Consider the following 24,079-nt stretch of genomic DNA (forward strand, 5'->3'; position numbering starts at 1 on the left):
TCCCCTTGATTGAAAACCACCTAAATCCAGCCCAAAAACATCAGCCTAACGGGGAATGTTAGCATGACCATACACTACAAGTGATAACTGACCAGAAACATTCCAGTCCTGAGATAAATTCCCCTCTGATGAGAAACGTGCCAGTCCCATGATAACCTCCCCACCAACCAGAGACATCCCAATCCCTCAATAAAACTCCTCTACACAGAAACATTCTGAGCCTGTGATAAGCTCTCCTTCCCCAAACCCTTAAACACCCTTTGTAAGAGAGAAGGCTCCTGACCAAAACCAGCCAGAAGCCCCTCTCAGGTTTATTCTCCAAAACAAACCTGTCTTTGACTGTTGAGCCACGTTTCATGTTTCTTTCTTCTTTCTTTAACTCTTACAGCATGTGCATCTGGTAAGCCTGCCAACTTCACCAGTTAGATTCCAAGCAAAGCTGGAGGACTTACACTCTTGAATAGCAAGCCCGATACCCCAAAGTAATTAAAACAGTATGGTGTGAGTATAGGATAGGTAAACAGATCAAAGAACAGAATAGAGTCCAAAACAGACCACATAGACAGACACGATTCATAGCAAAAAGAGTACTTCAGAACATGGGGCAGAAAAATAACTTTTTTTTTTGAGATGGGGGTCTCGCTGTGTTACTGGAGTGCAGTGGCACAATCTCAGCTCACTGCAACCTCCGCCTCCCGGGTTCAAGTGATTCTTCTGTCTCACAGTCTCCCAAGAAGCTGGGACTACAGTCATCTGCCACCACCCCCAGCTAATTTATGCAATTGTATTAGAGACGGGGTTTCACCATATTGGCCAGGCCGGTCTCAAACTCCTGACCTTATGATCCAACCGCCTCAGCAAAATAACCTTTTTAATAAATGGCTGTGGGTCAATAGGATATTCATACAAAAAAGGAAGAATCATGATCCCTAACTCACACCATACACAAAAATCAATTTCAGGTAGATTTTAGATCCAAATATAAAAGGTTAACAATAAAGCTTCTAAAAGATAACATAGGCTGGGTGTGGTGGCCTATGAAAAATATTAATATTGTGGATTACATTAAAATCGGAAGTTTCTGCTCATCAACAATGTCAGAGGGTGAAAAGGCAAGCCACATCCACTATCCATATGCCCCAAAGACTGGCATGCACACTATATATAAACTTATAAAAGTTAAAAAGGAAAACACAGATAACCCAATACAGAAATGGACAAAAGCCTTGAACAAACACTTGACAACAGATGTCCAAATGGCCAATTTAAATATCTTTTTAAATGCTGAACACAGACACATCCATGATCCAGTTCTACTCCTAGGAATATGTGTACATGTACACCAACAAAACTTGGAAAAGAATGCATTATCATGTACTTTTCGTAACAGTCCCAACTAGAAATAACCCAAAAGACCATTAAGTGTAGAGCAGACATATTAAATGTGTGTGATATGCTCATACAGCAGAATACTATATAGCAATGAGAAAGAGCCAACTACTGCTGCATACAACATGGAGAAATCCCAAAATGGGTTGAGCAAAAGGAGCCAGACAGAAAGGAAAGCATCTTCTATGATTCCATTCATCTAAGGTCAAAAACAGGCAAAACTACACTACTTTGGAAGAAGTCAGGATAGAGGTCATGCTTGGGAGAAGTTGGGAGAGATGACTAAAAGGAGGCATGAGGCATTTCCAAGAATAGATAAGTGCAGTGCACTTTGTGTGCTGAGAAGTGGTTATACAGATTTATTCACTTGTGATAACTCACTGAGCCACACTACACTTCTGATTAGTAAATGCTGTACTTCAATTTCAAAAGTTTCAAGGTCCCTTGTGTGGACAAAGATACGTTTGCTAATTGTTTACCTTGCTGAGTAAGAACATTAAGAAGGCCCACTATCTAATCTCAATTTTATTCCAAAAAGGAAAAAAAAAAAATTTGACCACCATAAGAGGTCAAAACTACACTGAGCTACAATCTTGCCACTGTGCTCCAGCCTGGACCACAGACTGAGACCCTGTTTCACAAAAAAAAAAAAAAAAAAAAAAAAAAGGATAAAAAATGCTAATGCTCTTCTGAGCCTTTAGCAAGGTGTAATCTTCTTACTGGTGGAGTACTCTTGTTTTGATGTTGATGCCTGCCGACTGATCAGGGTGGTGGTTGCTGAAGGTTGGAACAGCTGTGGCCATTTCTTAAAACAAGACAACAGTAAAGTTTGCCACATCAATGGACTCTTCCTTTCAGGAAAGATGCAATGCTGTTTGATAGCATTTTATACACAGTAGAACTTCTTTCAAAATTGAAGTCAGTCCTCTCAAATCCTGCCACTGCTTTGTCAACTAAGTTTATGTAATTATTACAAATCTTTTGTTGTCATTTCAGCAATGTTCACAGTATCTTCATCAGGAGTAGATTCCATCTCAATAAACACTTTCTTTGCCCAACCATAAGAAGCAACTTCTCCTCCATTTAAGTTTTATCATGAGACTGCAATAATTCAGTTACATATTCAGACTCCACTTTTATTCCTAGTTCTTCTGCTATTTTCACCACAACTGCAGTTACTTTCTCCCCTTAAATCTTGAACCCTCAAAGTCATCCATGAGGGTTAGAATCAACTTCTTCCAACTCCTGTTAATAATGGTATTTTGACTTTTTCTCATAAATCATGAATGTTCTTAATAGCATCTAGAATGGTGAATCCCTTCTAGAAGGTTTCAACTGACTTTGCCCAGATCCATCAGAGGAATCACTATCTGTGACAGCTATAGCCTTACAGAATGTACATCTTAAATAGCAAGACTTGAAAGTCTAAATTACTCCCTGTTTCATGGGCTACAGAATGAATGTTGTGTTAGCAGGCATGAAAACAACATTAATCTTCTTGTACATCTTCATCAGATCTCTTGGGTTTCCAGGTGCATTGTCTATGAGCAGTAATATTTTGAAAGGAATCTTACCTGAGCAGCAGGTCTCAACAGTGGGTTTAAAATATTCAGTAAACCATACTGTAAACATGTGCTGTCATCAGGTTTTGTTGTTCCATTTATAGAGCACAGGCAGAGTAGATTTAGCATAATTTCTTTTTTTTTCTTTTTTCTTTTTTTTTTTTTTTTTTACGACACAGGTCTTTCTCTGTCACCTAGGCGGGAGTGCAGTAATGTGAACACAGCTCACTGTATCCTCGACCTTCTGGGCTCCAGTGATCCTCCTCCCTCAGCCTCCCAAGTAGCTGGGACTCACAAAGCCACATCACCACGTCCAATTTTTTTTTAATTTTTTGTAGAAATGATGTCTCACCATGTTGTGTCCAGGCTGATCTTGAACTCCTGGGCTCAAGTGATCCTCCCAACTCGGTCTCCCAAAGTACTGGGATTACAGGTGTGAGCCCCCACATCCAGCCATATTTAGCAGAATTCTTAAGGGCCCTAAGATTTTCAAAATGGTGAATGAGCATTGGCTTCAACTTAAAATCACCAACTGCATTGGTCACTCATAAGAGGGTCAACCTGTCCTTGAAACTTGGAAGCCAAGCATCAGCCTCTCCTCTCTAGCTATGTAAGTCCTAAATGCCATCCTCTTCCAATAGAAGACTACTTCATCTCCATTGAGAATCTGTTGTGTAGGGTAGCCACCTTCATCAATGACCTTAGCTTGATATTCTGGATAACTTACTGCAGCTTCTCCATCAACACTTGCTCCTTCACCTTGAACTTTTATGTTATAGAAATGGCTTCTTTCCTCTAATGTATGGTAGGAGCTACTTTAAACGAATTAAATCTGTATTACACACATGGGTGTGCATGCATGCACATGTGCACACACACACACAAACACATACTTCAAGGGAAGTGGAAGCCTGGCTATCTTAGCATCCAGAGAATTCTTTTAATTGAATCAAATAGAAATCAAGACGAGTTCCTCCTTTGTTCAAAATCCTTCCATGGTTACCCACGGAGCATGCCAGCCTCCTCCAAATGTGTACAAAGTCTTGTGAGTTGCAGCCCTGCCTCTCCCTCTCTCCTCTCCTCCATTCTCCCCAAGCTCAACTTACCTCGACCATGGGGCCCCATTCCGCTCCCCCAGTGAGGCCACATTGCCTCCAGCTACAGGAGGCTTCCTGTGCCTAGAAGGCCTTTCGGTGGCTCCCCAGGCGGATCTTGCCCACCTGCAGATCTCAGTTTAGTCATCACTTCAGGGAGGAAGTGTCTATTGAACTCCCCCGCTGCAGTTCAGCTGCCCTGATTACAGTTCTGCCACCCCTTCATAACCTGCTCTGTGTTGGAATTTTACACACATTTGTATGATTTGGTGAATGTCTAATTCTCTCTGCTATTTTCTGAGCAACAAGAACACAGGGACCCTGTTCTGTCCACTTCTAAACGTGTAGCACCTGGCACACAGGGGTGCTGAGTGGATAGGGAAAACAAACATTAATAAAGCAGTCTGTGAACACCTACCATCTATATACTAAGCAGTATGGGAAATACCCGGCAGGCTAAGACACAGCCCCTCTCTCCTGATGCTTAGAGTCCCAGCGGGGGTCTCGGACACAGACTCGTGAGGCAATCAGAAAATACAAAACAGAACATAATCAGAGGCAACTCCTGCTGCATGCCATCCCTTCCTATTTCAGGTAAATGTCATTCTTTCCTCTTTCTGGGGAGATATCCCCCACCCTTCATGTGCAGCTGGGGTGGGACTCTCCATCCAGGGTCCCTAATTTCCCATCAGGATAGGTGAGCCCATGACTGCCCTCACCCAAGAAGACCCTCACTCCTGGAAAGCCACATCTGGCCTGCAGGATGCAAGCACCAAAGGCACCTGGGGCTGATCATCCTGCCGGTGAAGGCTCAAAGACCTTACTATTTAGGGCTTGGTCTGAACCCCAACTCCCCGGGCCCAACCCCTGCCACAGCTTCCACCAATGATACCCTAACACCAGTCTTTTTCATATCCTGGATCTTCACCTCTCCTATTCTCTGAAATCTCCCTAATGCTGTCCGAATTGTTTTCCATCTAGAATTAGTTTATGTGGCTCACAACCAAAGAATCCTAATCAAAGCAAGGAGTGAACACTGAAATGTGTCACAGACTATGCAGAAGGTGTTCAGAGATAAGGTGGAATGAGGTGGAGTCCGGGCTCAAGCCTCTCTCTCTCTCTAGTGCTAAAAAGTGAACAGCAAGGTCTTTGGCCTCATGACCTGGGTCCTTTCTCATGCTTCCTCCTTCATCTGGAATGGTCACCAGATAGGAGATGTTCCAACCAAGGATGGAAGCAGAGGGCAACGGGGCACTGGGGTGGAAGGAGAAGAAACCTTGGTGCACAGTCCCAGGACTGGGGGGCGGACAGAGGACGAGGAGGAAATTGACATGGAGAGGGCAGGACTCCTCTTCACCATCTGCCAGGGCCATATTATGACGTTTATGGGCCCCAAAGTGCCCAAGCACTTTTGCTATTGCAAGTTCTCCATAAAATATAAGTTATACTTTACGACTATGTTGGTATGAAGACAAATATATTAATGTTATAGACTAAAACATTTTTGTCAGCTTCCAAGTGCATTTTTTTTCTTCTTTTAAAAGAAATTAAAACAATTTTATGAGTTCCTAAAAGTATTGTGGTCCCCAGGCACTGTGTCCCCAAGGGGTTGCTAAGATTTTTTTTGGTTTCACCATAAGAAAACTCTCCCTGCTGGGGAAAGACAGATCATATACATGTGTGCCTGTGTTTGTGTCTGTGTGCATGTCTATACACATCTGCACATACACACACCTGCATGTATACACATGCATGTGTATAAATTTACACACACACGTGATTGTGTATGTTTTCTATTACTGTGTAACAAATTACCACTAAGTTAGCAACACTATCTATTATCTCCATTCCAAGGGTCACGGATCCAGGCACAGCATAATTGGGTCCCCTGCTCAGGCTGCAAAAGAGGTGTCAGCTGGTTTGCACTCTCATCTAGAGGTTCTAAGAAAGAATTCACTTCCAAGTTCACTCAGACTGTGAGCAAGACTTATTTCCTTATGGCTGTCTCACTGAGGTTCCCATTCCAGCCACCTGACATTCAAGTTCACTCTGGGCTCCTGGGAACTTCCCTCAGGCCCAAGTGATCCTCCCAACTCGGCCCCCCAAAGTGCTGGGATTACAGGTGTGAGCCACTACACCTAGCCATATTTAGCATAATTCTTAAGGGCCCTAAGACTTTGCCACCAGGCCCTCTCACAGTGTGGCTTCTTGCTTTGTCAAGGTCAGCAGGAAAATCTCTCCATGGGCAGCTAAGAAGGAGTCATGAAATACCCTGTACTCACAGGAGGGACATCACCCCTATATAGGGCCGTATAACATAACCCAATCAAGGGGGTGACATCCCATTACAGGCACAGACCCCACCCACCAGAACACTGCCTGCCGCAGGAGCTTTAGCAAATATCAGTAGCTCTATTAGCTTGCGTCTGAGCCAGGTACTGTTCTGTGCAATTCACATAAGTTTTAGCACTGTGAGGTCAACAATATTATCCCCATTACAGTTAAGGAAACTGATGCTCAGGGGGTTAAATGAACCGCCAGGCTCACAAAGCATCCCTGGTGCGGAGTGATGTGCCCGAGACACAGCAGGAGAGCAATAGTGAGATTTCTAATCATGAGTAGCTTCCTTGTTGTTTTTAGCAAAACCAGGTACCACCAGATTGGTACCAAATCAAACTTGTACCCTGACTATTCCTACTGGGATTTGGTTCTCCAGTCCCGTGAGCTTGAAATTCCTTCAGCGCGTCTTCAGCTGTTGCAAACCCTAGCACATTGGTTCTCAAGCCTTAGTCAGGACAGAATGTGCTGAAACTCAGATAACCGGGCCTCACCCCCAGAGTCTCTGAGCAGCTCTCAGCTGAGGCCTGAGAATCTGCATTTCTAACAAGTTCCCAGGTGATGCTGGTCCAAGGATCCCAGTTCAAGACCCACTGCACTAATTTAATGATTCTCAAATCACCTGAAGCAGGAGCTCTAGGGGTCCTTGTTGAATAAACAGGCCTGCAGTGAGACCCAGTAATCAGAATTCCTGAGGCGGAGCTGAGACCCTGTGTTTTAAACCACCTTCCAAAGAATTATGAAACACTGAAGTTAGAAAACCACTTCAAAAAGGATCATCCCCTCCAATGGTTTCTTGTTTGGCCTACATGAATTGGAAAAGTCTAAGAAATCCTAGCTAAGAGGAGAGCTCAGAGCAGAGCCATGCAATAACATAGCTTTATCTCCCCTGAGGCCTGAAGAAAACCAGATTTGCAAATATGTAAGAATTGCCTTGCTGCAGAAGAAGGAGCCCTTGGGAAGAATGGAGCTGCGTAATCAGTTCCTGACCTTACAGGGCTCAAAACTCTCCCACCATCCAGCCAAGCCCTTTCACGTTGGCAGAGGCAACTCTGGGAAGCAGCTGGTGACTGTCTCTAGCTCCACCACAGGCCTGGAAGCCTGAGATTCCTACCCCAAAATACCAAATCCACAGCGTAAAGTATCTGGAAAGATCCATTGCAAGACCCACCACCTCCCACAAGTCTCCTCTGCTTGACCAGACAGAGGTCACACAGAACATACCACCAGTTTATACCAAAATGATTCCTCTATAGTTTCTCTCTAACTTGCTGGCATCCTCTACTTCTTCCTGATGTCTGTCTATCTGAGCTGGCAAGGGCTAGACTTCTGTCTCTCCTGTATGCCCTAGAACACCTTGTCTTGGGGGAAACTAGTAGGTGCTTAGTTAAGTGCCTCTTGCAGTCCAATATTAACATTAGGAGAGGTTCCAGTGCCCCAACCCCAGCCCCATGACCCAGTAAGATGATAAAGGAGAGTTCCAGCTTCATCTAAGCCAGTCTTCTTAGGGGCCATGCAGGATGCAGCTCCTGGTCCCCACCCAGGTGTTCCTTTGGTTTATTTACGCTGTACAGCCAGCAGGTAAATCGTGCACGGAATTATAGAATTTGCATTAGGTCTGAGCACAGTGGCTCATGCATGTAATCCCAGTACTTTGGGAGGCCGAGGTGGGTGGATCACCTGAGATCAGGCGTTCAAGACTACCCTGGCCAACATAGTGAAACCCCATCTCTGCAAAAAATTAGCCAGGTGTGGTGATGCACCCCTGTAATCCCAGCTACTTGGGAGGCTGAGGTGGGAGAACTGCTCGAACCTGGGAGGCAGAGGCTGCAGTGAGCCAAGACTGTGCCACTGCACTCCAGCCTGGGCAACAGAGTAAGACTCCATCTCAAAAAAAAAAACAAAAACAAAAAACAAAATAGAATTTGCATTAGGTAGGATTTCATTTTACAGATATAAAACTCAATCAACACTTTATCAATTTTATCATCTGATCTACTTTTTAAGTGGGTGTCAACATGAGCTCTTCCCCTGCTCTCAGCCTCTTCCTTTAGACCTTGAAGGAAGAGAAGCCCAGCCCTGGTCCTGGGAGTTGAGTGGACTGAAGTATCTTCAATGGCACTTATTGATCCCATCAAGCAGCACACGGTTTCATGTGGCCTTTTATCTTAAGTGTGTGCTCACAAGCAGATCGGACAAATCACCAACTCAGCAGAGGCCAGATAAAGCAGTTTCAGAAAGAAACTGCCGCGGACTCATTAGGCACAGGAGGAAAGACGGGGGTTCTCTTCTGACCTGAACAGACACTCTACAGTGCTTACCAAGAATAAGATTTGACCTGTGTGCTGGGTAAAGGGGGTGACCAAGGCAGCCCAGTGCTCGGCTGGGAAGCTGCCTTTGATCGTGAGCACTGGTCTTTGTGTTACTCCAAGCACATGGTCCTCTAGCATTTTCCATGCATTTTAATATAATCCTTATAGTTCCTACCTTAGAGACTTGCCATCTCCACTTCACATAAAAAGCCATGGTTCAGACAGATTTAAAACAACGGCAATGGGGAAAAAGAAACTTGTCCAAAGTGACATGACAATAAACAGCCAAGCACAGCCAGAATGCAAATCTGACACCAAACCCATATCCTTCACATCTTAGAACCACCTAGAAGGGACTTCTGGGGGCCCAAACCCAACTCCAACTTCCAGCAGATAACCGTCCTCATCAATCACATCTTCCCTTTCTGCCAAGCTGCATCATGCCTTATGACATTTTTTATTTAAGGACTAAGGATATAATACATTAAGCGATATCATATAACAAACTCAAAAGGCTTCTGTCTGGCCTACCAGGTGATGTATGTTGTGAATGAAAATTTTTAAAGTAGGACAATGTATACAGACCTCAAAGGAAGTGATGTCTTCCTTCAGCATCAGAAAGGAGGAGAATCTCATTTCTTCTGGCTTAATCACGATGGATTATAATAGTTTCTCCTGATATCGTCTGGATACTTGTCCCCACCCAAATCTCATGCTGAATTGTGGTCCCCACTGCTGAAGGTGGGGCCTGGTGACAGGTGTTTGGGTCATGGGGACAGATTCCTCATGGCTTGGTGCTGACTTCAGGATCCTGACAGTGAGTGGGTTCTCCAAGATCTGGTTGTTTATAAGTGTGTAGCACCAGCCAGGCGCAGTGGCTCACACCTGTAATCCCAGCACTTTGGGAGGCCGAGGCGGGTGAACTACCTGAGGTCAGGAGTTCAAGATCAGCCTGGCCCACATGGTGAAACCCCGTCTCTACCAAAAATACAAAAATTAGCCATGCATGGTGGTGGGCACCTGTAATTCCAGCTACTTGGAGGCTGAGGCAGGAGGATTTCTTGAACCTGGGAGGCGGAGGTTGCAGTAAGCTGAGATGGCGCCATTGCACTCCAGCCTGGGGACAGAGTGAGACTCCATCTCCAAAACAAAACCTAACAGAAGTGTATGGCATTTCCTCCATCTCTCTCTTGTTCTTGTTTTCCCCAGGTGATGCACCTCCTTCCCCTTTGCCTTCCATCATGATTGAAAGCTTTCTGGGGTTTCCCAGAAACAGATGACGCCATGCTCCTGTACAGCTTGCAGAACCGTGAACCAATAAAACCCCTTTTCTTTATAAATTACCCGGTCTCAAGTATTTTTTTGTAGCAGTGCAAGAACAGCTAAATACACCTACATATCTCTTATTATGGAAAAGCACCTGGAAATTGGGTGGGAGTTAGGCCCTGTATTAGTCTGTTTTCACATTACTATTAAAAAAAAAATCTGAGACTGAGCAATTTATAAAGAAAAGGAGTTTAACTGGCTCATGGTTCTGTAGACTATACAGGAAGCATGATGCTAGCATCTGTTCCACTTCTGGGGAAGCCTGAGGAAACTCACAATTGTGGTGGAAGGCAAACAGGGAGCCAGGCACTTTATATGGTGAGGCAGGAGCAAGAGGCGGTGTCGGGCAAGGGAGGGGGCGTGTCACACAGTTGTTTTTTTTTTTTAGACAGAGTCTCGCTCTGTTGCCAGGCTGGAGTGCGGTGGCACAATCTCGGCTCACTGCAACCTCCGACTGCCTGGTTCAAGCGATTCTCCTGCCTCAGCCTCCCAAGTAGCTGGGATTACAGGCACGTGTCACCACGCCCAGCTAATTTTTTGTATTTTTAGTAGAGACGGGGTTTCACCATGTCGGCCAGGATGGTCTCCATCTCCCAACTTCGTGATCTGCCTGCCTCGGCCTCCCAAAGTGCTGGGATTACAGGCATGAGTCACCACACTGGGCCTGTGTCATATGCTTTTAAACAATCAGATCTCATGAGAATTCACTATCGCCGCGGACAGCATCAAGGAGGATAGTGTTAAACCACAAGAACTTGCCTTCATGATCCAATCACCTCCCACCAGGCCACACTTCCAACATTAGGGATTACCATGCAACATGAGATTTGGGCAGGGACACAGATCCAAACCATACTAGACCCCACTGAAAGTATCCAGTCCAAATGTCAGCTATTGGGAGTGGCATCTGGGCCCTTCCTGATCAGCTTTCTCCACTTGGGTGAGACTGACCACCATCATCTGGGTTTAAACGAGGCCTCCATGAGCCTCAACATTTGAAGCGGATTCCCTGAAGCCAGCCTAGAAGAGGGGCTAGAGCTGCCTCTGGTCTCCTTTCTACACTTCCACCCCTGTAAATTACTCACCTTATTCTCAGGGTTCAACTCAGACCAAATCTTTCCATAAGGCTGGCAGGAGGAGGACTCTGCCCTCATAAATGCTTAATTCGTCTCACTACATTTTTAAACCAGGCCTTCATCATAAGCAGCAGCCAAGAAAGACATTTTATCCTAAATAAGCCCAAGCTTATTAATAAATAAGCCCAAATCAATATTCAGTATTGATTTACAATTCTCTGAAGAAAATGTGGGTGTAGGAACAGGTGGGTGGCAAAGCAGGGCGCAAGAAGAGCATTTTGTGGGGGAAACCCTGGCTGAGATAGAACAGATCCAGGCAGATTCCTCCTTATTCACAACCTCCCCCACCTTCCAACGCTAGACGGGAGCTCTCCGCCTCACTACCGAAGAAAGAAATCTGTACCTCCCTCCTCACCCTCTCGCCCCTGAAGAAACATAATCTGTCATAGGTTTACAGATTTTTTTCTTTATTGTCAGGCATCCCAGGAAGGAGAAAGACCCACGCTATTTTATCTCCTAATTGAAATCACCTCTGACGTTATCGGAACTCTGAGCTTGCAGATACACTGTTGTTACCGTTGGTATTTAAGAACCAGTGAAATTAAATGGTGTGTCCGCCAATTCCACAATTCAAGGCTGGACACTAATATTACCAATAACCTTATATTTCCATAAGAAATGTTTATACCTAAATGCCCCCTGCCAATGCCTATCTTTTCCTCTTGCAGGGATAAGAAAGCACCTACCGACTTTCCCTGAATTGGTGGACTTCGTCTACCTACAGGTACCAAGAAGAGAGGAGAAGAGGCAAACTTGCAAGGTCTACCTGCTTTGCAAAAACAAAAGGCAGCCCAAGAAGTAGCCTCGTACTTACTCTCTTTGGTCTCATAAAAGATGTGTTTATTTCATGTTCTCCTCCAGCTCACGGAAGTCCTTAACAGCTCTGCCATGATGCTACTTGGGGTGAACACAGGTCTTGCCACCGTGGATTTCTGCACACACAACCATTTTGCAGCTCAGCATCCTAGCTCAGGCCTGTTCCATCACCTGAGAAGTTTATGACCCTTGAAAGGGAAGCACAGGCCCCACCATGCTTTAGTTTGCCAAGGGACAAGATAATAGCAAAGGGTTCTTCTGTAATGCTGAGTTCTTTTATCAGTGATCAATGCCTACCCAAGAAAAGCTATGAAGTGTCTGCTGGCTGCCATCTGGCCTCGACATGGCTCCAAGTTTCCATTTCCAAGTGCCAGTGTCCACAAAGGAACTTCTGTTTAAATTGGGGACAACCAGGGTGGTACCACCTGACAAACTGGATTTTTAATGAACACTTAGGACCCAGGAGAATTAGCTATTTCAGCTGGAGCTTTCTTGGCCAAAAAGCCGTCAAGGTCAAAAAGCCAAGCTTCAGCCTATAGCAATCGCTTTGTGCAAGAAAGCGTGGACTGCTCTGAAACCCCCTAGCTTTCTCATGACCTCTCTCATTACCCTCAAAGGCAAGTGGCTGGTCCTTCATGCTAGAGCAGGCAAGAGAGTCTTTCTGAACCACAAGACAATGTGTTGATGCTGCCTGTTTCTCATGGGCAGTCTAGCTTTCTGAATAACCCCAGCTACAGGCTTTCTGATGTAACTAAAAATAAACCATGTCTTCAGTATGAAACAAAGTCCAGGAATTCTGTTTCAAGTAGAAAAATGGACTGCCAAGATGTGGCTGGCACTTTCCTTAAATTATTAAGTTCCTGCAGGCCAGCTGACAGCAAATGTTCTGTCTTGTCATCTATTCCGTCTCCTGCTACCACTGCTAATCATATTATAAATGTGTGCACCAGGATTGCTGTCTTCAGACCCCAATAATTCTCAGAGAATCAGCTCTTGTTTAGCAGAAGCACATTCTCTTTTTCTCTATGAACTACACAGTCTTATAACCTCACCGAACAGGGGCACAAGAAGTATCATCCAAGCCAAAAAAAATGTTGCGGTGGGAGAAGTTACTCCCAAACCCATCCAAAAATGTCTCATGGGGAGGCCAAGCTTTCATGAGAAGCCAGTCTGAAGGTTGCCAGACTAATTCAGCCTTATGTTTCCCAGAAAATATTTTGAAACTGGGTACAAATAGCATACATTTGGTTAGGTTGTGGAAGGGTTAGTTGGACCAGGAGATAACATCAGTGGCTCCAGGGACTGGGTTACCTTTAGAATTTCCCCCTGGATAAGAGAGCTTGGACCTGAGAGTAACAGAGACCAGATAATGCCAGCCTTGCTCATTCCAAGACCACCCCTCCCCCTCCACCCAACACACACACACACACACACACACACACACACACCCTCATACACACCCCTTAAAGGCCTTGCCTTAAATCCTGTCACTCCTTCTGCCAGGCCTGGGCCCATACCCCTGGGCTGGGGTCTTCTCTACCACTTCCTGCTATTAAACTGAATTTAGGTCCTAGCTCCCACCCTGCCAAGCACAGTCCCCAGGGGCCACTCCACCTCACTATAGGGAGACATTCGCCAACCGATCCCGAATACTGGCATGAGAGGAACAAAATGTGCTTCCAGCCTTCAGTGGGACTCTAGTCTTGGAGGGGGTGCCCTGTGGTGCTGCAAGGTTCTATTGCATGGTGGAGATACCGTTTCAGGAGAAATCCAGCTGCAAACACACTTTTCATCAAGGTTTTAGCCATTCACATTAACTGAAGACAGAGACACCACATCAAAAGGGGCAGGCACAAAAATCACCCACGTGGGTATTTCTTTTCTCTGAGCTACTGGAACAAGAAGCCCACCCTAACCACTCCACACATTACCTGCAGACACTGGGTGCTTCACTTTGCAACGGCCTTTACACAGGCTGGAAGTCTTACTTCCCAAAGAATCCCACAAGCATGACATAGTCTCTTGGTCAGTTTGCCTGACTGTTGCTAGGAATGAAGATGTGCCCCATAATAGAATTTTCGGGAATGCATTCGTCTCTCTCCCATGGTGGCATCTGCAGCATAGCATGCTGTGTAATAATGGTCAGTTCTGGTCCTGGTCCTGCTCTGGTTTTGGCCACGCCCAGTTGGCACAGAGTGAATCCCTGGGAGATTCCCAGGTGAATGTCTTGTCCAGTGTCTGAGGCAAAGGGGACAATGAGAAACAGACTCAAGGTCAGTTCTAGCTGTCAGAATGGAAGACACTAAGGTCAAAGGAGAGCAGTAAGCCAAAGTCAATCACACGCCTATGGAAGCCAAGAGACAAAGTTAGGCCAGAAGAATGAGAAGAGGCAGACTGGAAACCTGGGCAAGTCCAGCCCAGGCAGCGGCATCTTCTTATCAGTAGCACAGCCTTTCTGCCCCACAAGGTTTTAGAAGCATCACTTCCTCACACCTGTAAGCACCTACGCCTCAACATCTCCAACTCCTGGCTCTCCGAAAATGAAGCCCACCCTCAGGAGGCTGTGCATTTCTCTCTCCAGCCTGGAGGTACGCTGTTTCTTTTTCAGGGAGTTAGTATGGTAGACTTAGGTGGAAAGGCTATAAAACATTTGGAAATATAATAGGCATCCTTAGAAATACAAAACTGAACTCTCAAATAGAAATCTACTGTAGTGGGCTGAAAATGCCCCCTGCAAAAGACACTTACATCCTAATCCCTAGAACTTATAAATGTTATGCTATTTGGGAAAAGTGTCTCTTTTTTCAAATAATGTGACTGAAGCTAAGAATCTAGTAATGGGGAGATTATCCTGGATTATCCGAGTGGGCTCTAATTGCCATCACAAGTGTCCTTAGAAGACAGAGTCAGAGGGAGATCACATATATAGATGAGGAGGAGGAGTTGGGTAACCATGGAGAGAGATTGGAGCCCCCAGAAGGAACTCAGGCCTTTTGAGACCATGATTTCAGTCCAGAGATACTGATTTTGGATTTCTGGCCTCTGGAACAACGAGATAAAACATTGCTGTTGTTTTCAGTCACCGAGGTTGTGGTAATTTGTCATAATGGCTATAGGAAACTAATATATCCACAAAACAAACTAACAAAAAAATTACAAAACCGAAAACCAGAGTAATAGCACACACTAAGATTGGCTGTTTGGAGGCAATTGCTGATCTTGTAAAATGAATGCTAGAGTTTTATTAGTCACATGGGATAGATGGCAAGGTTTTAGGTTATGCTGGGATAGAGGAATTAGAACTGCAATACTTTCCACACACACATTCACACGCCAGCTATCTTAGAGGGCTCGTCGTCAGGGAAGACGAGACTTGGATGTGGGTCCTGAACACAGGCACAGGGAGGTAAGAAAGCTTGTCTGTCTCAGTCTGAGTCCTGGATTGAGAGGGGTTGAGCGTGATCCCCCTTAATAAGTCATTACTCCAAGCTTATCCTCATATGAGTTGGTGTTCAAATTTATACTACCTGGGAGTGTATGGAAGTCTCCAGCCTGGAAATTAACATTACCTGTGGTAATAATATCTCACAGATAAAATTCCAAGAATAAGCTCAAAATCCAATCTTGCAAAGTGCATGAGGTAATAAGCTATCTTAGACATGAGTCAACAAAAAAGCAGAAGAAACGTACTCAGGAGTGCCAGAATCGGATTGTAAAATCCTTTATCAGATAAGCATTCATTTTAAATGATTAAGTAAATTAAACATATGATCAAGAGCAAGAGAGACAAAGATTACCTTAAAATAACACCTAGGAGATTTGAAAACTATTCAATGAGAACTTCCAGAGGTTAAAAAAAGACATTAAATGAAAAATGAATTGCCTGAGTTCAGCTGAAGATTAGAAACAGCTAGAAAGAAAATTAATGAACCAGAAGACAGTTTTTAAAGTCATTATCCAGAATGCAACAGAGAGACAAAGATGGGAAATATGAAAAAGAGTTCAAATTGACAAGTCTAACACAAGTCACAAAGGAATTTCTAAGGGAGGGATAGAAATAATGGGAATCAGTGTTCAAAGAAATAAGTAACTGAACATGAGTTACTTGAATAACTGAACATGAGTAACTGAACACAAGTTCAGATCTGAGAAGCACAAACCCCAAATAGGATAAATAAAATTAGATCTACCCTAGCCACACTGTGGTGAAACTACAGAGCTTCCAGGACAAAGACTTTCAAAGCAAATCCATAGAAAAGAGAGATCACCTACAGAGAAATGACCCCAAAATCAAAGACCAACAATAGTAGAAGCCAGAAACAGAGGAACATCCTTTCCAAAATGTTGAGAGAAAATAACTCAACTTAGAAATCTATATCCAGCTGACATTATCCAGTAACAGTAGTCAAAATAAAACTAAACATTCTGGAGACCCAGCTGTGGAGGCTTTGCTGTAGCTGGTCCTGGCCTCCAGTTCAGATTGGTCCTGATCGTAGATGATCATCTCAGCTGTGACTGGCCTGGTCCCAACCTGGGAGTTCTACCTGCAATACTTCCTGCTTAACAGGCCATGGGGTATTGCCTATTAATGGAAGGGAGGAGGCGTGAGGGGTTCCCTTCCTGAGATACTATTCCTTTTCACCTGTCTTGGAAGTGGCTATTTCCTCTGTGCTGATGAAGGTGCATGCTGGTCTCCAGCATCCAAGGGCATCTCCTTGCCCTGCCTTCTGCCTCTCCATCCTCTGCTCCGTTGCCCTAGTCCTGCTTCAGATCTCTCTACCCAGCCTTTCAGACAACTGCTCCATATTAAGCACTGATAACATTGTATACCCTGCCTCAGTCTCCAAACAGACCTTTCTACGTTTCCTGACACATTTCTGAGTCTACCATGTCTCTGTGCCGAATGGTTCATGCCTCTCTAGAGCTTGCATCCCTTCCTGGAGACCTGTTGCTCCTGGTGCTCCTGAGTGCGGCTACAGTTACCCAGAGACTCAGAGGGACCCACCACGTACATTCCTTTTTAGATTCGCTTCTCATCATGGAATCAAGGTCAAAACTTCTGTCTTTTCAAGTAGTCAAGAGCACTACCCTCTTAGAGCTGCTCAAAATCTCTTTAAATCTCCCCCAGCAGTGACTGTCTTCCTCCTGCCCATCACTCCTCTCATTCCCTCGACCAGCGGAGATGAAAACATCCTCCTCCATTTTTTCCTCTACTCCTGGTCCCCAAACCAGTTCTTTCTTTAAGTGAACCAACTTGTCCTCACTATATGTAACTGGTAATGGCTTTGGGGAGATCAAAGAGAAGATTTCAAATTTCAGGAAGTCCAGGCAAGTGGAATCTAGCCTGGCCACTTGGCCACCATCATGACATTGTCTTTGTCCTTCGATGGGAATCCCCCACTGGCTGTCCTCCCCTTTGGTGTCTGAGGCTGAGTCTCCCTCCTAGCCACACTGACACTAGACCCTGCAGATGAAAACAAAAGGTAAATGCAGGCACTAAAGAGGATGCTTGATATAAAAGACCAACAAAAACGCAGTTACTTTTCAGACGAAAGTACAGACTCCATGTCTGTTTCATCTATCTCATTCCTTACATCCCTAGAAAGATAGATGTGATCCGAGTTGGTCAAGGAACTAATGTACAAAAGAAAAATGTGGTCCAAGACCGTAAAACCACAACTGGGTTATTCATCAAGGTCTGAACGTCATCGCCCAGAGAGATGGGGGTAGGGGGGTCGGAATGCCAGTACATCATTAGTATATAATTTTGTATTTTCACAGCATTTTACAGCAAGACTTTTGTAATCTTCCCTACTCCAAACATCACATTGTCAGTGTTAAGACTTCAAATAATCCCTGTTGCCTTAGGGTTTCCCACTGACCTATGTGGAAAACCACTTCGTTTGCTTCTTGCCTTGTGGTTCCTGTCACGGGCTGAGCCTTACTCACCCATGGCCATATCATGGGGACCATCATGGAGGTTTTGTTAAAACTACAGCCATTCCATTTTATTTAGGAAGAATGGAGAGGGTAATTTTGTCTGGTTAAGAGCTTTTCCCTCAATTTATTTACGTAGGTATTTCAATTGATACATAATAGTTGTTCATATTTTGAGGATGTATGCCATATTTCGTTACAGTCATATAATGTGTAATGATCAAATCAGGGTAAAAGGGAGAAATATCCATCATCTCAAACATTTGTCTTTTCTTTATGCCAGGCACATTCACATTCTTCTCCTCTAGCTATTTTGAAATACGCAATTAACTACAATCACCCTCCAGAGCTATCAAACACTAGATCGTATTCCTTCTACCTATCTGTATTTTTGCACCCATTCATCATCAGCCCCTTTCTATTCCCCCTCTTCCCTCTCTTCCTTTCTGCCTCTGGTAACCACCAGAGTTTGGGAACACAAATGAGAAAAATCAACTCTTAAAGTTGTTCGGAAGCTGGTTTACATATCCACATCAGGCCTAACGAAAACAGCCTGTGTGAAGTTAAGCTGGTTGATTACACATGCGCAAGAATGAGACCAACCCTAAGGCTAAGTATATACCCCCTACACCCTGGGAAAGACAAAGACCTTCATGGTCCCATTCCTTATGGATTTTTGGTATCATGGAAGCCATGAGGAAGCCTTTCCTCAAAGGAGGAAACCCACCAGCCATTTAATCCCAGCACTTTCAGAAGAAAGAACCAATGGTAAAGTAGGATCGCCAAGTTATTCTCCCACAAATGGGCCATTTTCTTCTTTCTCAAAACACCCCCCATTGTCTCACCAAATCCAGAGACACCCCTCTTGCCCTGTGGTGCCACCATCAAGGGCAGAGAGCCAGCTCTACGGCTGAGCACCCCGGGGCTGCCTGGGACCATGTGCATCAGCGATTCAGCTAAGGCCTTCCCTTTCCGCACTGGACAATCTCGGGTCCAAAACTGAAACACCTCAGAGCCTTGGGGCTATGTGTTTCTTACCCACATCCCCTGCCAGGCCTTCAGGAACCCGTGACCAAGGAAAGGGAGTAAACATCAGTAGCATAAGTAAAGCACCTTTATCACAATCCTACCACATACTTCATCATACAACAATCTAGGCAAGGATGCAAGAAGCTGACAGCTGTAGAGACACGTGTTCACACGTGGCAGAACTCAGATGCCTGTCAAACAGTGGATATCTCATGCACAACGGTGAAACAAGAGCAAAAGGTAAGAGTATCGCTGATGCCAGAAGCGGCTTTTAAGCCAGCACGGGACACCTGCTAATTAGAACTGAACGCTTAAACCACAGCTTGTAACCTCGTGGTCCACTGGCAGGACACAGCTGGAGAGTTGGACCTCTGGAATTTTAAACCTTTCATTGGTAATGCACATCCACAGATTGCAGGGCTTTATAGGAACACTGGGACTCCAGGTTTCTCTTTGAAAACATGATCTGGCAACACTAGAAATCCTAATACAATCTTTGAGAAGTGGCACCCAGCTCACCTGACCTGTCCAGCCCCCTGTTTCAGACCAAATATCCGCTTCTTCCCGTGACTGTCTTTTTAACCTTAAACTGCTTCCTCTGGGATCAGATGATCCGCATTTTGTTTAAGTAATATTGGAATTTTATTTACTCAGCTGCCTCTTATGAAGGGTAAGCGTATGATTTAACATGCAAACAAAGACATGCTTGAGAATGAATGTTGATGCTGTTAATTATACCAGGAAGAGACACACAAACCCCAGGCAAACTCGGTCCAATGAGGGCCCTTCTTTAAACATCCTTTTGGGATTGGAGGGGAGAGGGATGGCTGTTTTTATAACCGGTTGGTTCTTGGCCTTGGGAATCAAGAAAAAAAAATGTTGAGGTTTTTTGTTTTTTTTTTTCCCCAATGATTAGCCAAGGAAAACAAGTAGCAACTTTTTTACTTGTCAGAAAGACACGACCAGAAGAAATGTTTTAATTCCTAGTGTTATTAAACTTCCTCTCATTAAATAAAATACAGCAATTGCACTAATAACAAATAGTAACAGTGATAGCAAATGTTGATCTATAATAGCATTGTGTGTCAGGCACTGTGAGAAACATTTTACCCGTAGTAACTCATTGTCAAACTCATCACAAACCCATGAAGTAGTAAACTATTATTCTCCTAGTGCAAACGAGAAAAATGTGGCACAGAGAGGTTAAGGTACTTGCCCAAGGTCACACAGCTAGTGAAGAGCAGAAGTGGAATTTGAACCCAAGCCATGGAGCTCTTAAATTCATACTAAACATCACATGCCCCTGCCGCTGACAAATAGGTCTCTGGAAAAATAAGACTGCTTCCGATGTGGGAGGCCCGTGCTGCTCACAAGCTGAGACCACTGCGTATGCTGCTTACTTCAAGGCTATGAGGATCCCACTTCACCCTGATGCTTTCTCCTGACAAAATAAGCAACTTGTGGGAACTTCTACAAGGTCAACTAGTGGTCCAAGGGGCTTCATTGACAGTAAGTGCCTGCACCACCAGCTGCATGAGTCTCAAGGAGATCACCAGGGGCTGGTAGGGAATACTCTATCTTGCGGCTGAGGGTGGGGGATTGAGCAGGGAGGGGTTGCTGGAGGAGAGGAATGAGAGGCTGACGCCCACCTCTTTGTCCATTATGCCTAACGTATGTCTCTTTCCCTTTAAGGCCTGGAGTTCAGAGTACTCCATCTGATCAGTCCAAGGGACTACTGGAATAAGTTGTTTTCCCCGCTGACCTGGAATCCAGGTCGAGGTAAACTTGAGGACTATCAAGAAGAATTAGTCTTGAGAAACAGAATGAACATAACTGCAATTTTGCTTTCCCAGATTCCACTAACACCATTCCATCATGCTAACAGCTACTCATAAGGATGACAGCCGCCCTGTAAAACAACTAATGATGTGGTCTAAAACAGATGCATCAATATCTTACTGATTGAAAGCTGCTACATTGCCAGCACCATATGAGGCAAAGAGGATCCGAAGAAAACCAAGATAGACCGGGTACACTTTGGGAGGCCGAGGCGGGTAGATCACCTGAGGTCATGAGTTCAAGACCAGCCTGGCCAACATGGTGAAACCCCATCTCTACTAAAAATACAAAATTAGCTGGGCGTGGTGGCACATGCTTGTAATCCCAGCTACTCAGGAGGCTGAGGCAGGAGAATCGCTTGAACCCAGGAGGCAGAGGTTGCAGTGGCCCGAGATCACACCATTGCACTCCAGCCTGGGCAACAAGAGTGAAATTCCAACTCAAAAAAAGAAAAAAAAAAAGAAAAGAAAAAAAGAAAACGACAACCAACATAATAGCTGTTGACCTCAGGAAGCTTATAGTCTAACACAGAAGACATTAATGAACAGAAATCACAACCCAACCTAACATGTTATGAGGAGTGACTGTCACCCCAGTGTTAACAGATTCCACATTCATTCAACAAACATTCCTTCGCTGACACAGATGTTCAAGCAACATTTCTGGAGATTAATTTCTGGGGGGAGAGAGCAGGAAGGATTCTAGAAGGAAGAACAGGAATAAATAGGGACTTCAGATACAGACGGCTTGAATTTGAATCCTGGCCCAACCACTAACTAGTTAAGAGAAATATTTCTCTTTATAGGCCTTGAGTTTTCTCAGCTATAAAATGGGGATGATTTCACTTGCCTTCTGAGGATGCAACAAGGTCAAACAAGGTAACACGTAAAGCACTTAGCACAATAACCATCCCAGAATAAGTACCCAATAAGTGCCACCTATGGTTGTGCCCAATTGCCAGCAGTTCGCCATGGCGAATCTTTGGAATGTCAGAACACACCCTTTCCACTGGAGAAACAGTCAGGCAAGAAACAGGTCCTACATACCACCCCTCAGGGATCTACAAGGAAACCTTAAAGCCGTGCTCCCATTCCCATGAACGGAACGACAGCAAGCATGCTCTTGCTTCTTTGCTCATCTTCATCTGTTTAACTTTTGCTAAAGTCCTCAATGTGCCCAGCTCACCACAGATGCCGTAAATGTTGGTTCCCTTGCCTTCTTAGTTATAAATTTGGCAAGTGGCTTCCAAATGTAGATAGGCTTCATATTCATAAAGACCCCTATATTGTTTAAAAGGCAGGGAAAGGGGTTCAGCTGGCAGCCTTCAGAAGGAACATGATAATAAAGTCAAAAGCTGCCCATACCACAGCTGCAGGTACCAGTCTGACAGATGAGAGAGACAGACAGACAGGCATGGCTTGCACATCTCTGAGTTTCTGCATGGTGTGGTGCAGGCGACCAATCCCTCACTAACCATGCAAACGAGGAGCCTTGCAGGTGGCATCTGAGCTGCAGCCCAGGAACAGTGCCAAGCAGCAGCAGTCCAGGTGCTGAAGTCCTGTCACCTTCCTGTTCTTATCTCCCTTCCACCCTCCTTGAGCTGGGCCTGGATTCAGGCAGCGTCAGCAGGACATATGGGACAAAATGACTTTGGTTGTTCCGGTCAAGCAAGGTAACTGCAGAAATGCTTTCTGCCCACATGAAATGGGTTGGAAATCAACTTCCGTGACACAGGGACAACTTAGCAAGTCAGAACTTGGCACAATAGATGAAGTCCCCACCAGCTATGGTCTGCAAGCTGGAGGTCACCCAACCAACAGACTGCCAGGCCAGGGGATGGGGCAATAGCCCTCTGCAGAGACGCAGCCAAATGCCAGGTCAGGGGGTAGGGGGTGTCCAGTTAAACGTTTTGGGAACCCAGGAGAATATGCACAAGGGGACTTGTCCAGCTGCACTGAGGCCACTAGCATACCAGCTTGAGTCTGTACTGCCTATCGCTTCGGAGGTCCCCCCAACATCCTCAGATGTTGGACACAGCTGAACCCCTCTATGATTCTGAATATCACAATGCCAGCAGATACCCTGCCTGGGAGTGTGGCCTTAAGCTCCCACCTGAAGGAGGTCAGGCAGCAAGAATGGACAATGGCAGCTTCCATCGGTCATGCCTGCCTGGCCAGACCAACTTCTTACCTACCATTTTGGGCCATAGCAGGGGCAAAGGCAAGTGAAAGAAATTTGGGTTAGGGGTTAGAAATAGAAGAGGATGAACTTCTTCATAGGACTATTAAGAGTGGGATGAAGGACCTGGAGAGGGAGGAGGGTGGGCAACAGCATCAAAGTCACCCCAAGATCCAGAGTGCTGCTCTCTCCTCTAAATCCTTGAGCGAGACAAGACACATTGTTTAAAACCCTTTGCAGAAGCTGTGGAATTACCTTTTGTGAGCACAGGCTTTGGGGTTGGGCTGCCTGAAATTTAAATCCCAACTCTGCCAACATGGAAATCTCACCTGTTCACCAGGAAATACTCCATCCACCCTTCAGGGTGGCACAATAACCATCCCAGAATAACTACCCAATAAGTGCCACCAACGGTTGTGCCCAATTGCCAGCAGTCTGCCATGGCAAATCTTTGTCTGGAATGTCAGAACACACTGAGGCAGATGTGATCTTGTCTAGCTCAGGTGCTATAGATTTGGGCACATGCTGAGAACTCTCTTCTTGCCAGGACTTTCAGACCTATTCTAAAAGCTCCCCGAAGCAACCCCCTACATACATGTATGAGGTGGTGTGTGGATGGTGGAAAAGAACGAGAAAACCACAGCACCACGTAGCATGAAGGGCACTGGCAAATAAGCATCTTTCAGAGCCACATTCTCAGGCTTGATCCCTTTCACATTGTCCCACACAAATTCTGTTTAACCCCATTCTGTGCTTCCTATGCTGGTCTAAGGGAGGAGTCAGCAAAGTTTTTGTTTTTTCTGCAAAGAGCCAGATAATAAATATTGTTGGCTTTATGGTTCACATGGTTTCACTCATGACTACTTGACTCTGCCACTGTAGCACAAAAGCAGCCACAGACAAATTGTACATAAATTGGCATGGCTGTGTGTCAATAAAACTTTATTTACAAAAGCAAGTAGTGGGCCAGATTTGGCCCCAGGGCTGTAGTTTGCCAGCCTTTGGTTTGAAGCTCACACAGCCAGCAACAGCCAAACTGGGACTAAATGAGAAAGAACCACATGCTCTTCCCATGGCCCCACCAGACCTTTATGCTCCCACTACTGCTAAATGGGTCAAAGTTT

This window comes from Rhinopithecus bieti, unplaced genomic scaffold (genome assembly GCF_001698545.2).
Source record: "Rhinopithecus bieti isolate Rb0 unplaced genomic scaffold, ASM169854v2 scaffold_50015, whole genome shotgun sequence".
NCBI classification, from domain to species: domain Eukaryota; kingdom Metazoa; phylum Chordata; class Mammalia; order Primates; family Cercopithecidae; genus Rhinopithecus; species Rhinopithecus bieti.